The sequence below is a fragment of the Rhinopithecus bieti genome, unplaced genomic scaffold, assembly GCF_001698545.2.
Source record: "Rhinopithecus bieti isolate Rb0 unplaced genomic scaffold, ASM169854v2 scaffold_4101, whole genome shotgun sequence".
NCBI lineage: Eukaryota > Metazoa > Chordata > Mammalia > Primates > Cercopithecidae > Rhinopithecus > Rhinopithecus bieti.
Genome location: NW_016804458.1, coordinates 1,291,292 through 1,305,667, shown reverse-complemented (window position 1 = coordinate 1,305,667; position 14,376 = coordinate 1,291,292).

Below are 14,376 nucleotides of genomic sequence, written 5' to 3'. Positions count from 1 at the left end.
TGAATTTAAAGTGTTTGGAACAGTACCTAGCATGCTGTAAGTGTAAGTTTAAGTGTTGGCTATTATTCTATAAGACTTGCCTCCATGTCCTTCTGTTCTTACTTTCACTCATCAGCCCCTCTTTTTGGCATTGCCTCATGTTAAAAAAAAATTTGTATATATATAAATATAATATATATATAAATACACACATATATATAGTCTCAGATGGGGATGAGGAAGGGTGGTGTGTAGACTAGTAGGTTCTCTTTTTTTTTTTTTTTAATTTTTTTGAGACAGGGTCTCACTCTGTGTCCTTAGGCTGAAGTGCAGTGGCGTGGTAACTGCTTTCTGCACCCTTGACCTCCTGGGCTCAAGCAGTTCTCCCACCTCAGCCTCCTGAGTAGCTGGGACTACAGATGTGTGCCATCACTCCTGGCTAATTAAAAAAAAAATCTCTAGAGATAGGATCTCACTATATTTCCCAGGCTGGTCTTGAATTCCTGGGCTCAAGTGATCCTTTCATCTCAGCCTCCCAAAATGTTGAGATTACAGGCATGTGCCACCATGCCCAACCTGATAGGTTCTTATTGATAATAAGTTTCATATTAATAAGTTCAACTGCTAATATGTTTTTAAGTTGATGTTGTTAAATTTTAGTGAATATAAAAAAACATAAAAAGATTCATATGGAGGTGACATTAGCAAGATGGTGGAGTAGGAGATGTCAGCCTTACGCCCCAAGAAAAAACAAATATAGACAGCTATACACAAATCAAAATAGCCCTCATGAGGGTGGGGAGTTGCAGGGTGGGGCTCAAGAGCCTGTTAAAGAATTTGGAACAACAAAATGGAGGAAAAAAACAATATCCATGTAGAAGAATCACTAGTGAGACTGGTCTATATGAGACACCAGGAGATAGCTAGGAATAAAGAAAGTTGTAGGCTATCAGTATCAGTCATGTGGTAAAAGCCACTGTGGCCCCCAGTGTCCTGCTCCACAGAGGACACTGGCATCTTTTGTCACTAAGGTAACCAACAGCCATCCCCACAACAGGATGTTATAATTCACATCTTTTATATTGTGTATCTGTTAACAACTTATTGTAGTTATAATTATTTTGAATAGTTATATATTTGAATATATAATTATTTTGAATAGTTTTGTCTTTTAATCTTCATTCTAAAGGTATAAGTGATTTATACACCACCATTATAATATTGGAAAATTCTGAATTTGACTATGTTTTTATTATTTTCTGATAACAACTGGTATAGAAGGAATAGTGCCCTCAGATACTAGGAAGGAATAGTACCCTCAGGTATAGAAGGAATGTACCCCAACAAAATAAAGGCCATATACATAAGCCTACAACTAACATTATAGTCAATAGTGAAAGATTGAAACCTTTTCCTATAAGATCAGGAGCAAGACAAGGATACTCACTTTTGCCACTTCTATGCCTCATAGTACTGGAAATCCAAGCCAGAGTAATTGGGCAAGAGAAAGAAATAAAAGACATCAAAATGACAAGAAGAAGTTGTCTATGATTTCAGACAACATGATCTCATATATAGAAAACCCTAAAACATGATCTTATATGTAGAAAACCCTAAAAACTTCATTAAAAAACTTTCAGAACTAATAAATGAATTTAGTATAGTTACAGGATGCAAAATCAACATGCAAAAATCAGTAGTGTTTCTGTACACTAACAACAAACTATCTGAAAAAGAAATTAAGAAAACAATCTCATTATACCAGCTACAAAAAAACACAATAAGGAATAAATTTAATCAAACAGGTAAAAGATCTGTATACTGAAAACCATAAAACAAATTGAAGAAGACACAAAGGAATTGAAAGATATCCCATGTTTATGAATTTGAAAAATTAATATTGTTAAAATGTCTATACTACCCAAAGCAATCTTCAGATTCAATGTAATTCCTATCAAAATTTCAATGGCATTTTTCAGAGAAATAGAAAATAACAATCTTGAAATTCATACAGAACCACAAAAAATCCTGAATAGCCAAAGCAATCTTAAGCAAAAAGAACAAAGCTAGAAACAGCACACTACATGATTTCAAAATATACTACAAAGCTATAGTAATTCAAACAGCATACTGGCATAAAAATTGATACTTATACCAATGAAACATAGTAGAAAGCCAAGAAATAGATTCATGCATTTAGTCAATTGATTTTTGATAAAGATGCCAAGAACATTCAATGGTGAAAGGAGGGTCTCTTTAATAAATAGTATTGGAAAACTGGATATCTATATAAAGAAGATTGAGACTGGATTCTTGTCTCACATACTTAAATCAAAGGAAAATGGATTAAAGACTTAAACATAAGTCCTGAAACTATAAAACGATTAGATGAAAACATACATAAAAAGCTCCATGACATTAGTCTTGGCAATGACTTTGCATATGACCACAAAAGCACAGGCAACAAAAGCAAAAATAAACAAATGGGATGACATCAAACTAAAAAGCTTTTCCAAAGCAAAGGAAACAATCAACAGAGTGAAGAGACAACCTATGGAGCTGAAGAAAATATTTACAAATGATATATCTGATAGAAGATTAATATGCAAAATATATAAGAAACTCAATAGCAAAATGCACACACACACACAACACACACAAATAACTCAATTAAAAAATGGGCAAAGAACCTGAATAGACATTTCTCCAAAGAAGACATATAAATGGCCAATAGGTATATATAAAATATTTGGCTAATCATCAGGGAAATGCAAATTACAACCACAATGAGATATCACTTCATACCTGTTAGAATGACTATTATAAAAAAGATGAAAGATAACAAGTGTTGGTAAGGATGCAAACAAAAGGGAACCACTGCACACTGTTGGTGAGAATGCAAATTGGTACAGCCATTGTGGAAAATGGTATAGAGTTTCCTCCAGATGATACAATCCCACCACTGGGTATGTAGCCAAAAATAAAAAAAAATAAAAAAAAAAAAATCAGTATGTCAAAGAAATACTAAACTCCCATGTTTTTTGCAGCATTATTCACAACAGCCAAAATATGAAATGAATGTAGGTGTCTGTCAATGGACCAATGGCTTTCAAAAAAAAAAAGTGGTATATATATGCAATGAAATACTACTCAGCCTTTAAAAAGAAGGAAATCCTTAACTCAGCGTGGTGGCTCACGCTTGTAATCCCAACACTTTGGGAGACCAAGGTGGGCAGATCATCTGAGGTCAGGAGTTTGAGACCAACCTGATCAACATGGAGAAACCCTGTTTCTACTACAAATACAAAATTAACCAGGCGTGGTGGCACATGCCTGTAATCCCAGCTACTCAGGAAGGCTGAGGCAGGAGGAGAATCGCTTGAACCCAAGAGGTGGAAGTTGTGGTGAGCCGAGATTAAGCCATTGCCTGGGCAACAAGAGTGAAACTCTGTCTCAAAAAAAAAAAAAAAAAAAAAAAAGGCAATCCTGTCATTTGTGACAACATGGATGAACCTGGAGGACATTACGTTAAATAAAATAAACCAGGCATAGAAAGACACATATGTGATCTCACTTATATGTGGAATCTAAAAACACTGAACTCATAGAAGCAGAAAGTAGAAAGGTATTTACCAGGGACTGAAGGTGAGGTGTGGAAATTTGGAAGATGTTGGTCAAAGGATACAAAATCTCAGGAAGAGTAAGTTCAAGAGATCTATTGTACCACATGGTGACTACAGTTTATAACAATGTATTATATACAGATGATTCCTGACATAAAATGTTTCAGTTTAGGATTTTTTACTTTATGATGGTGCAAGAGCCATATTTATTCAGTATAGTCTTGGATTTATGATGGTGTTATGCTTGGATACACCCATTGTAAATTGGAAATATCATAAGTTGAAAATGCACTTTCAACTTTCAATATTTTCAGTTTATAATGGGTTTATCAGGAGTTAACACCATTGTAACTTGAGGGGCATCTGTACTTGAAAATTGCTAAAAGAATAGATTGTAAATGTTCTCATCACAAAAAAAAAAAAATGTGAGGTCATTGTATGTTAATTAGCTTAATTTAGCCACTTCACAAAAGTATAGATATATCAAAACATTATGTTGTATACCATAAATATGTATAATTTTATTTGTCAATTACAGTTACATTCATACATACATACACACATACTCACCAAAATAAAGAAAAAAAATTAAAAGAAGAATCTCTAGGAATAGGAATGAGAAGAAAAAACTATTTGAATTTGTTTAAGAGCTATTCAGGCTCAATACCATTTTCTCATATGAATATAATCTGTGTAGAAAATTCGGGTTGTCACTAAAAATGGGATGTAATTCCAATATAATTTAATTAGTAGTATTATGTATCTGGTTTGTATAATTTTTTATCTCTTCGATTATACCATACATGCCCAGAGGGCAGGGATCCTATCCTTTCCTATATAATCTTCCATCTCCTGAAGTATCTAGCAGAGGGCAGAGAGACACTCAGCAAATACTTGTTGGTTCATTGGTTAGATTGAGGACCGCAAGTGGACACAATGGAAAGTGCTCCCTCCCATGTTCCTCTCTGAATTCTATTTATCTCATTACACTGTACATTCAAATATGCAAGAAATAGCTAAGTCCCTTTGAGACTCCTGAGAGTGTGCTCACACTACGGATTCAGTCATAAGTATATCTCACGAAGCCCACGGTTTTGTTGGGGATGGGGGGGGGGCAGATATTAAATAAAAATCACACGAATAAATTCAGGAAGAAAAGAATGTGGTACAATGAAAGGGCATGACAAGAATTGGAAAACTTCTTTAAGAGAATGACTTTGGAGCTGAGGTCTGGGTTGGGAGAACTTTCTAGACCAGTCAAGGTTTGGAGCAAGCAGCCTGGGATCCTAGAGATAGCCGTGGTGGCCTTGGGTTAGGAACAGAGGCTAGAGAGGTAGGGAGGGCCTTGGCTATGCCAGATTTATGTTAAAATTGAGTTTTCACATGTGCCATCTGTCATTGGATCGAATCGGAGACAGTTATTTCTTCAGGAAAATTCTACCTGCAAAGCTGGTTCCTCCACTCAGAAGACTGGGGAACTTTCTAAATAATATAGGAAGACAAGTTACAATTAAAAAAAAAAGAAGAAGAAGAATTTATAGCTTTTTTTCTTTATCGTTAATATATGTTAATTGTGAAAAAAATGCATTGAAAGTTCAGAAAAGCACAAAGAAGTGGAAAAAATGCTTATAATACTGTCACCAATGAATGTGAATCACATTGTACATTGTTTTAACATATGCTTTTTAATATTCAATGATATATCATAAACATTTTTGATGTTTTAAAATATATTTCTATTCTAGTTACAACTAAAAAACTCCCAAATATATAAGTAGATATAAGTATAGCTATACACATGGAGATATAGATATACATATATAGAGAGATACAACATAATGATGAGTAATGAAGATAAATTCAACCTCCCCACAGCTTAATGTCCTTAGCAAAACTTCCCAGGGAGATGGAACACTTCTGGCCCATTTGCCTGAAGTGTCTGTCCCTTTCCTAATGTTCTCTCCCCTTGTCACGGACAAAGATGCCAATTTTCCCCATACAGCTTTAGAAAGGTATCTTATACAAGTTTCATGAACTTGTGACTCTCCTTGCTGAAATGCCATTTGAATTGGCCTGTGGTATTATGCTCAAGCGTTTCTTTCCTTTATCTTTGCTCTCCAGTTTTTGAAAGGGAAGGAAAGGCAAGGAAATAAGTCAACTTAACAGAAGTCCCAAACAGTAAACATGAACTTTCAAAAAACTGTCTTCCTATATAACCTTAAATAGAAATAGGATTCTCAGGAAACACTATAGATTTCCATATTTATACCCACTTAGCCCCACTTCATGGTTCATTTCTTCATTCTATATATTTTTATGAGGACCTGCTCTGTGCTATTATCTAAGCTATGACCTGATCACACAAAGATGAGTAAGACAAAGTCCCTGTCCTGAAGGAGCTCGAACACCTGTGGAGAAGTGAGCATATACACAGATAATTATAGACAATGTCAAGGAGTCAATAAACACAGTCCTGTAAGAGAACCACAAGAGGTCATCTGACAGTCTGATGGTGGGGTGGAGAGATGGTCAGAAAGAGTGCTAAAGGAGAAACCCTTGAGCTGAGTGAAATAAGTTGGATTCTTTGGTGCAAACTCGATGGTTAGATTTGCACACAAGGAAAATTCTCTAAAATCAACAGACAAATTAGGAAGTGATTTTTCTCATTAATAAAAGTTTATCCTTCCCAAAGCGTACTGTGTTTGCGCCCTCTGATCACCAAAAGGCTGTGATAACCACAGAACAGTTATCACCCATACTAGAACACTAGAAACATAGTCACATGGGTGATCTATTTATAAATGAACATCATGATAGATTGTTTAAAAGTCACTGAGGAAAGGAAGCAGAGATACTGTTATATTTATGAGCTGACATTATTCTTGGGCCAGACCCCGGCTAAGCATTTAAAAACCTATATCTGATTTAATCCTCACAGCAACATCGTGAAGTAGGTTCCATCTGCACGACTGGTCTGTCTACTTAGACAGTATTTTGATGTCCATTTTATTTAAAAGGAAATTGAAGATTGGAGGGTTAACTGTTTTGTTCAAGATGGCACAGATGATAAGTGAAAGAAATAGGATTCAAATTTAAGTGCACCCCAAATAATACTATATTAAAATATGAGGTTTTTCATTAAACTCATTTAAAAGTGCTCTTTTTTGTTAAGAGAAGAGGCCCTTCAGATCCCCTTCCCTTAGTTTTCTGGTGAGGTCTATGTTAGAAGTCTCTGGTAATTAAAGATGAATTAAAAGTAAGACTGTATCAAGCCACTTCTTATATCTATGTCAGGACACAGAAATCACATCTCAGGGTAAGGTCTTCTGTTATTAAGTCTGCTTGCATCAAAATCACCTTGTTTACACAGGGAAGCTTTGGTCAGTTTTCTGGGCAATCTTTTTTTGTTTGTTTGTTTGGTTTTGAGACAAAGTCTCACTCTGTCACCCAGGCTGGTGTGCAATGGCTCAATCTCGGCTCACTGCAACCTCCGCCTCCCAGGTTCAAGCAATTCTCGGGCCTCAGCCTCCCGAGTTGCTGGGTCTACAGGTGGGGAATGTATTTTTGATCTGGAAATGTGGGACAAACATGAAAATTCTTCAATTCATGAGAAAAAAAAGCCTAGGTTGGATGGGATGTATAACTGGCTAATTTCTAAGTCCCCACCCAATCATTGAATTAAAAATTATGTGGTTCAGAGTTTCCTGAAACCTTCCTGATTAACTTGTCCTACTGTTTCCCATGATCAAAGGTAATAAAAGATTAAATAGCTAATAATATTCATTTTCTTTTGATGCATTCAGGGGAATGTTACCTCCAATGATGATTATGCCAGGTCTCTGCAATCATTTATTCTTTAGAGATACATCTCTGAAATTACAAATAGATACCAAATTTATAAAACATGCATTAAAATTTTCATTGAAATATTTATTAAAATTAAAATGCTAATTAAGCATTCAGAGGCATATCCCATGGTTCACAAAATTGTTTCTCCAGTTAAACTTTTTGCTTAAAAATCAACTTATAATGGATAAAAGACCTAAACGTAAGACCCAAAACCATAGCTCCTGGAAGAAAACATAGGAGGAAAGCTCATTAAAGTTGGTCTTGACAATGATTTTTTGGGTATGACCCCAAAAGTTGAGGCTGCAAAAGCAAAAATGAATAAATGGAATAACATCCAACTAAAAAGTTTCTGGACAACAAAGGAAGCAATCAACAAAATAGAAAAACAGCTTATAGATTGGAAGAAAATATTTGAAAACCATGTATCTGATAAGGAGTTTATATTAAAAATACAACTCACTAGCAGAAAAGGAAATAACCTAATTTTAAAATGGGCAAAGGACTGAATAGAGATTTCTCCAAAGAAGACATAAAAATAGGGCCAAGGACAATGGCTCATACCTATAATCCCAGCACTTTGGGGGGCCGAGGTGGGCGGATCACTTGAGGCCAGGAGTTGGAGAATAACCCGGCCAACATGGCGAAACCTTGTCTTTACTGAAAATACAAAAATTAGCCAGGTGTGGTGGTGCGCTCCTGTAGTCCCAGCTACTGGGGAGGCCACGGCATGAAAGTCACTTGAACTGGGAGGCAGAGTTTGCAGTGAGCTGAGATCATGCCACTGCACTCCAGCCTAGGTGGAAGAGCGAGACTCTGTAAAAAAAAAAAAAGAAAAAAAAGAAAAAAAAAAGTCAACAGGCCAACAGGTATATGGAAAAGATGGAAAAGGTGTGTTCAACATCACTAATCATCAGGGGAATGCAAATCAAAATCACTATGAGATATTACAGACGGCTATTATCAAAAAGACAAGAGTCAACAAGTGTTAGCTAGTATGTGGAACAAAAGCCAATCCTCGTAGAGAAACTTTTGTTTAAGGATTAAGCAAGTAATGAAAAAGACCTCTCAAGCCAGCATCCATCAATGTAAAAGCAACATCAACAACCATTTACCGTGTCTTTTTCATAGGCCATTGTTCTAGGACTTGGGACCTCACAAAAATATGACACTCAGTTTGCTGAGTCTGCATTAAAAACTGCCTCTAGAAGCTTTTAATCTAGTTGGAGATACAGGCCAAATATGAAGAAAGGAGATATAACTCTATGAGATAATGCATGCCCACACAGATGAGAGCCACCAGAGTTCAGAGAAAGAGTGAAATAACCAAGCACAGAGAATAAAGGACACAAAGTGCATCTCGTGCTTTCTTCTTCAATCCCACAAGTCTAGGTGAGGTCAGCCTCCCACTGCCTCCCATAAAGCTGTGGATTTTCCTAGACAGCCAACTGTTTCTTCTCTTCCTCCCTCCCTCCCTTCTTTCCTTCCTTCCTTCCTTCCTTCCTTCCTTCCTTCCTTCCTTCATTCCTTATTTTTTGGCAGGGTCTCACTCTGTCACCCAGGCTGGAGTACAGTAGTACAATCATAGCTCACTGCAGCCTTGACCTCTCAGGCTCTAGTGATCCTCCCACCTCAGCCTCCTGAGTAGCTGGGGCTATAGGCATGTGCCCCCATGCCTGGCTAATTTTTGTATTTTTTTGTAATGATGAGGTCTCATTATGTTGCCCAGGCTGGTCTTGAACTCCTGGGCTCAAGCAATCCACACACCTTGGCCTGCTGAAGTGTTGGGATTACAGGCGTGAGCCACTGCTCCCAGCCTCAATCCTATTATTTCTCAAAATGCTAATATTTGTTAGGTTTTAGGAACTGAACAATTTCATATTAGGCATAAATGAATTGCAGAGAGGAATGCATTCTACACTTTCTCCCACCACACACACACACTACACATCCACTTTAAAATATATATCTGAAAGAGAATATACAAGGTACAGGGTACTTGTCTGAGTGATAAGTACCCTGTGTCCCCATAATTGCCTCTTCCACATCGGGCCTGAACAGCAGTCTCCCTCTATGGATGGCAGGTTTGTCAACTGCAGGGACTATGTGTTATTTTTATTTCTCTGGCTCTTAATAATAGTCAATTCAAGTTATATCAGAGTCGCATCTGGAATAGTCTCTCTTCCAAAAAGCCTTCTATGGAACATAGCAATGCAGTGATGTTTTCTACCTGTAAAACCACTATTGACTGGGCGCGGTGGCTCATGCCTGTAATCTCAGCACTTCAGGAGGCCGAGGTGGATCATCTGAGGTCAGGAGTTCGAGACCAGCCTGGCCAACATGGTGAAACCCTGTTTCTACTAAAAATACAAAAATTAGCCAGGCATGGTGGTGAGCGCCTGTAATCCCAGCTACTTGGGAGTCTGAGGCAGGAGAATCGCTTGAACCTGGGAGGAGGAGGTTTCAGTTAGCCAAGATCATGCCACTGTACTCCATCCTGGACAACCAGAGTAAAACTCCATCTCAGAAAAAAACCAAAAAACCAAAAAAAAAAAAACACTGCTTCTCCATTGTCTTAGTGGGACTGGCATCCTCTCCGCAAACCCTATTAGCCCAGAGCTCATTAAATGTCTTCACATTCAAGAGCCATAAACCCATGTTTTCTTCCCATCACATGCAAGGCATGGATGTTATCCATTAATAATTTTTCATTTAATAACAAAAATAATAATAGAACTTAAGAAATACTAGATTTTCTTTCGGTTAAATTTGGAGATGTATTTTTGGAAATGGCTTCCTGAGCAGTATCTCTGCTCTGAATTTGAGGCTAAGATGAGTTTCCCTGTACAGTTGAACTAGTGGCTTCTTGGAGGGAGAGTACATATTCTCCAGGTATGAATAAAAAATACAGATAACTTTAATTGCATCTACCACTGGCCACAGTGCCCCTGAATGAGTCCTACAAGTGAAAAGGTAATTTTGAACAATGTTTCAAAATTCACACATCTGCTTTCAAATTGTTTCCTTTTCTTACAAATACCTTGGTTATCAAAATGCGTAATTTACTGAAATATATATAAACTCCAAATGTGACATTAAACAATGGATTAAATAAAATAAAGAAACGGAAAAATAACAGCTATATAAAGACACTTGGCTGGAAGTAATCAACTCAAGTCCATTTTTTTAAATCCTCAAATAATTCTGTGATCCTGGCTCCCGATAAGAGGGAATTGTCTTACCAAAAGGCATAGTAGTCTCCTAGGGATTTGCTTTCCTTTGAACAATGAAGAGGGAGGAAAAGGCTTCAGTAGGGATTTGAATTTAGCAGACTTGTTTGTACTTAAACTTGGCTTAATAAGTGCTCTTTAAAGCTTGTTGTTTTCTTTTATTAAAATAAAACTTTCAAATTTTGTAACTCATCTGTCAATGTAATTCATAAAACAAATTTTCACATAAAAGTCTTTTCTAAAATAAAATAGAAAAGTAACGTCTCTCGTATAAAAGACTCATACCAGAAAGACATAAAAAAGAAAACAACCATCCAAAACAACCACTATTAACATGTTGGTATGCTTTTACGATTTTTAAATTCATATATTCACAGATAACTTTCAACAAAAATAGATTTAAGCTTACTTTTGTATTTTAGTTTTTTAAGTTAAGTGATATATTAAGGACATATTTTCATGTTAATAAAAAGTCTCTATCATTCTTTGTGGTGGCTGCATAACATTTCATTGTATAATGCACCATCATGTATTCAAAATATCCCATATAGATGAAAATCTTTCTATTTACAAATTCTTACTATCATACACAAAACTGCAAAACATTCTAGAATATGTGTATTTGCCTATATTTGTCCCATAATTTCTCTTGGAAAATTATTAGAAGTGAATTTACTAGACCAAAGTATATGTGCACTTGAAATGTTGACAGGTATTATTTAATTATCCTTCAAATAAAAGAATAAATTTGAACTTTGAACTCTTGCCAACAGTATATGATGGTGACCATTCCCCTGCTCCTGTTCCAACATTCAACTTTGTCCACTTTAAGAAACCTGGTCAGCCGGGTGCGGTGGCTCAAGCCTGTAATCCCAGCACTTTGGGAGGCCGAGACGGGCGGATCACAAGGTCAGGAGATCAAGACCATCCTGGCTAACACGGTGAAACCCCGTCTCTACTAAAAAATACAAAAGACTAGCCAGGCGAGGTGGCGGGCACCTGTAGTCCCAGCTGCTCAGGAGGCTGAGGCAGGAGAATGGCATAAACCCGGGAGGCGGAGCTTGCAGTGAGCTGAGATCCGGCCACTGCACTCCAGCCTGGGTGACAGAGCGAGACTCCATCCCAACAAAAAAAAAAAAAAAGAAGAAACCTGGTCAAGCTGGTAGAGAACAACAACAGCAAATCTCATTTTTCTAACTTTAATTACTATGGAGCTTACCCAATATATTATGTTTGGGGAGTAACACAAAACACTTAGGACATTGCATAAAGATGTCCTTGGATGTCACCTCTTGCCACCTCACAGCTTGAAAACTGGTGCAGTCCCTAGCAGTGAATCATGAAAGGTGGCAGGCTCAATAAAGGTGAAAAATAAATAAAGGACTTCTGCTTTCCAGTCTAGCATATAAGAATAGTAAAAATTGTCACTCCATGTGACAATAAGTAAAAGCTGAACAAACTGAAAATCAGAAGCTTTTCTTAGATCCATAAGAGAGGCAAGGTCACAGGGAAAACTGCTGCCACCCTCACCCCCACCCGCCCCACCGCCAAATTAAAGAGACTAACAGTAGAACAGAGAAAATCACAACTTACTGAAGTAATAATCTCTATGGGAAACAGTGCAGGATACATCATGCCTGGCTATCAATAAAAAGTATAAGACATACCAGAAAGCCAAAAACACATTTGTAAGAGACAGAGAAAGCATCAAAACCAGACTCAGATATGGTAGGGATGTTGGAATTATCAGATCAAGAATTTAAAACAACTATGATTTATATGCTAAGGGCTCTCATGGATAAAGTAGAGCATGCATGAATATATGGATGATGTAAGCACAGAGATGGAAGAAAGAACCAAAAAGAAATGATAGAGATAAAAGTCACTATAATAGAAAGGAAGAATGCCTTCAATGGGCTTACTACTAGACTGGCGACAACTCGGAAGAATCTCTGAGGTTGAGGCTGTCTTAACAGAAACCTTCAAATCTGAAAAGCAAAGAGTACAAAGACCGAAAAAACCCAAAACAGCTACAAAGGATATAATATGTGCGTAATGGAAATACCATAAAGAGAAGAAAAAGACAAAGGACTAGAAGAATTACCTGAAACAAATTAATGCCAGACTTCAAGCCACTGATACAGAAATCTCAGAGAACACCAAAAAGGATAAATCCTCCCACAAAATACCCCTAGGTTTATCACTGTCAGACTACAGGTAATCAAAGATAAACAAAAAAATCCCAAAAGAAGCCAGAGGGGAAAAATACCTTACTTAGTATCTTAGTCCATTTCGTATTGCTATAAAAGAATGCCTGAGGATGGGTAATTTATAAAGAAAGGAGACTTATTTGGTCGCCATTCTGTAGACTGTATAAGAAGCGTGATGACAGCATCTGCTCCTCTTCTGGTGGGGCTTTTGTGCTGTGTCAGAAAACATGGTAGAGAAGGTCAAAGGGGAAGTGGGTACATGTGAAGTGGAACCCGTCCTGAGGGGCATCCTGGCTTTACGGCAGCTCACCCTCAGAGGCAGCTAATCCATTCCCGTGAGAACTAAACCAGTCTCACCAGAGTGGGAACCTACTCACTACCACAAGAATGGCACCAAACCATTTGTACCAGATCCACCTCATGACTGAAACACCTCCCAGCGGGCCTCACCTCCCACCACCACCACAATGGGGATCAAATTTTAACACAAAATTGCATCCTACTTATCTTAAGGATCTTTCGAGCAAGAAGAGAATACAGTGAAATATTTAGAATTGCGGGGGGGAAACCACAGCAAGCAGACTAGGATTCTGTACCCTGTGAAATAATCCTTCAAAAGTGAGGGAGAAATACTTTCTCAAACAAAGTTGAGAGAATTTCTTGCCAGTAGACCTGCCTGCAAAAAATATCTTTAAAAGTTCTTTAGAGAGAAGGAAAATGAGGAAAACTACAAAACTCAAATGAGAGATATCAAAGAACTAAATAAACTGAAAGATATTTCATGTTTACGAGTAGGAAGACTCAATGTTATTAAGATATCAGTTCCTCCCAACTTGATCTTTAGATTTAATGCAATCACAATCAAAATCCCAACAAGTTATTTTGTTGATATCAACAAACTGATTCTAAAGTTTATTTGCTACTATGGCCTAAATGTTTGTATGTTCCCCAAATTCATATTTCGAAACCCCCAGGGTAATATGAGACCATTGAGAGGTGATTGTGCCATGAGGGAATTAGTGCCCTTATAAAAGAGACCCCAGAGAGCTCACCCCTTCCACCATGTGACGACACAGCTAGAAGTCACCACCTGTGAACCAGAGCACAGACACTAAGTCTGCTTATGCCTTGATCTTGGATTTCTCAGTCTCAAGAACCATGAGAAATACATTTATCAGCCACTCAGTGTAAGGCATTTTGCTATAGCAGCCCAAGTGTATTAACACAATGTTGCCAACACAATATTGAAGAAGAATAACGTTGAAGTACCAATACTACCCAACTTCAAAAGTTACTATAAAGCTACAGTAATCAAGGAAGTGCAGTATTGGTGAAAAAGTGCACAAATAGATCAGTGGAATACATTAGAGAGCCCAGAAACAGACCAACATAAAGTCAACTGATCTTTGATAAAGGAACAAAGGAAATACAATGGAGCAAAGAGAGTCTTTTCCACAAATGGAGCTGGAACATCTGAACATCCACATG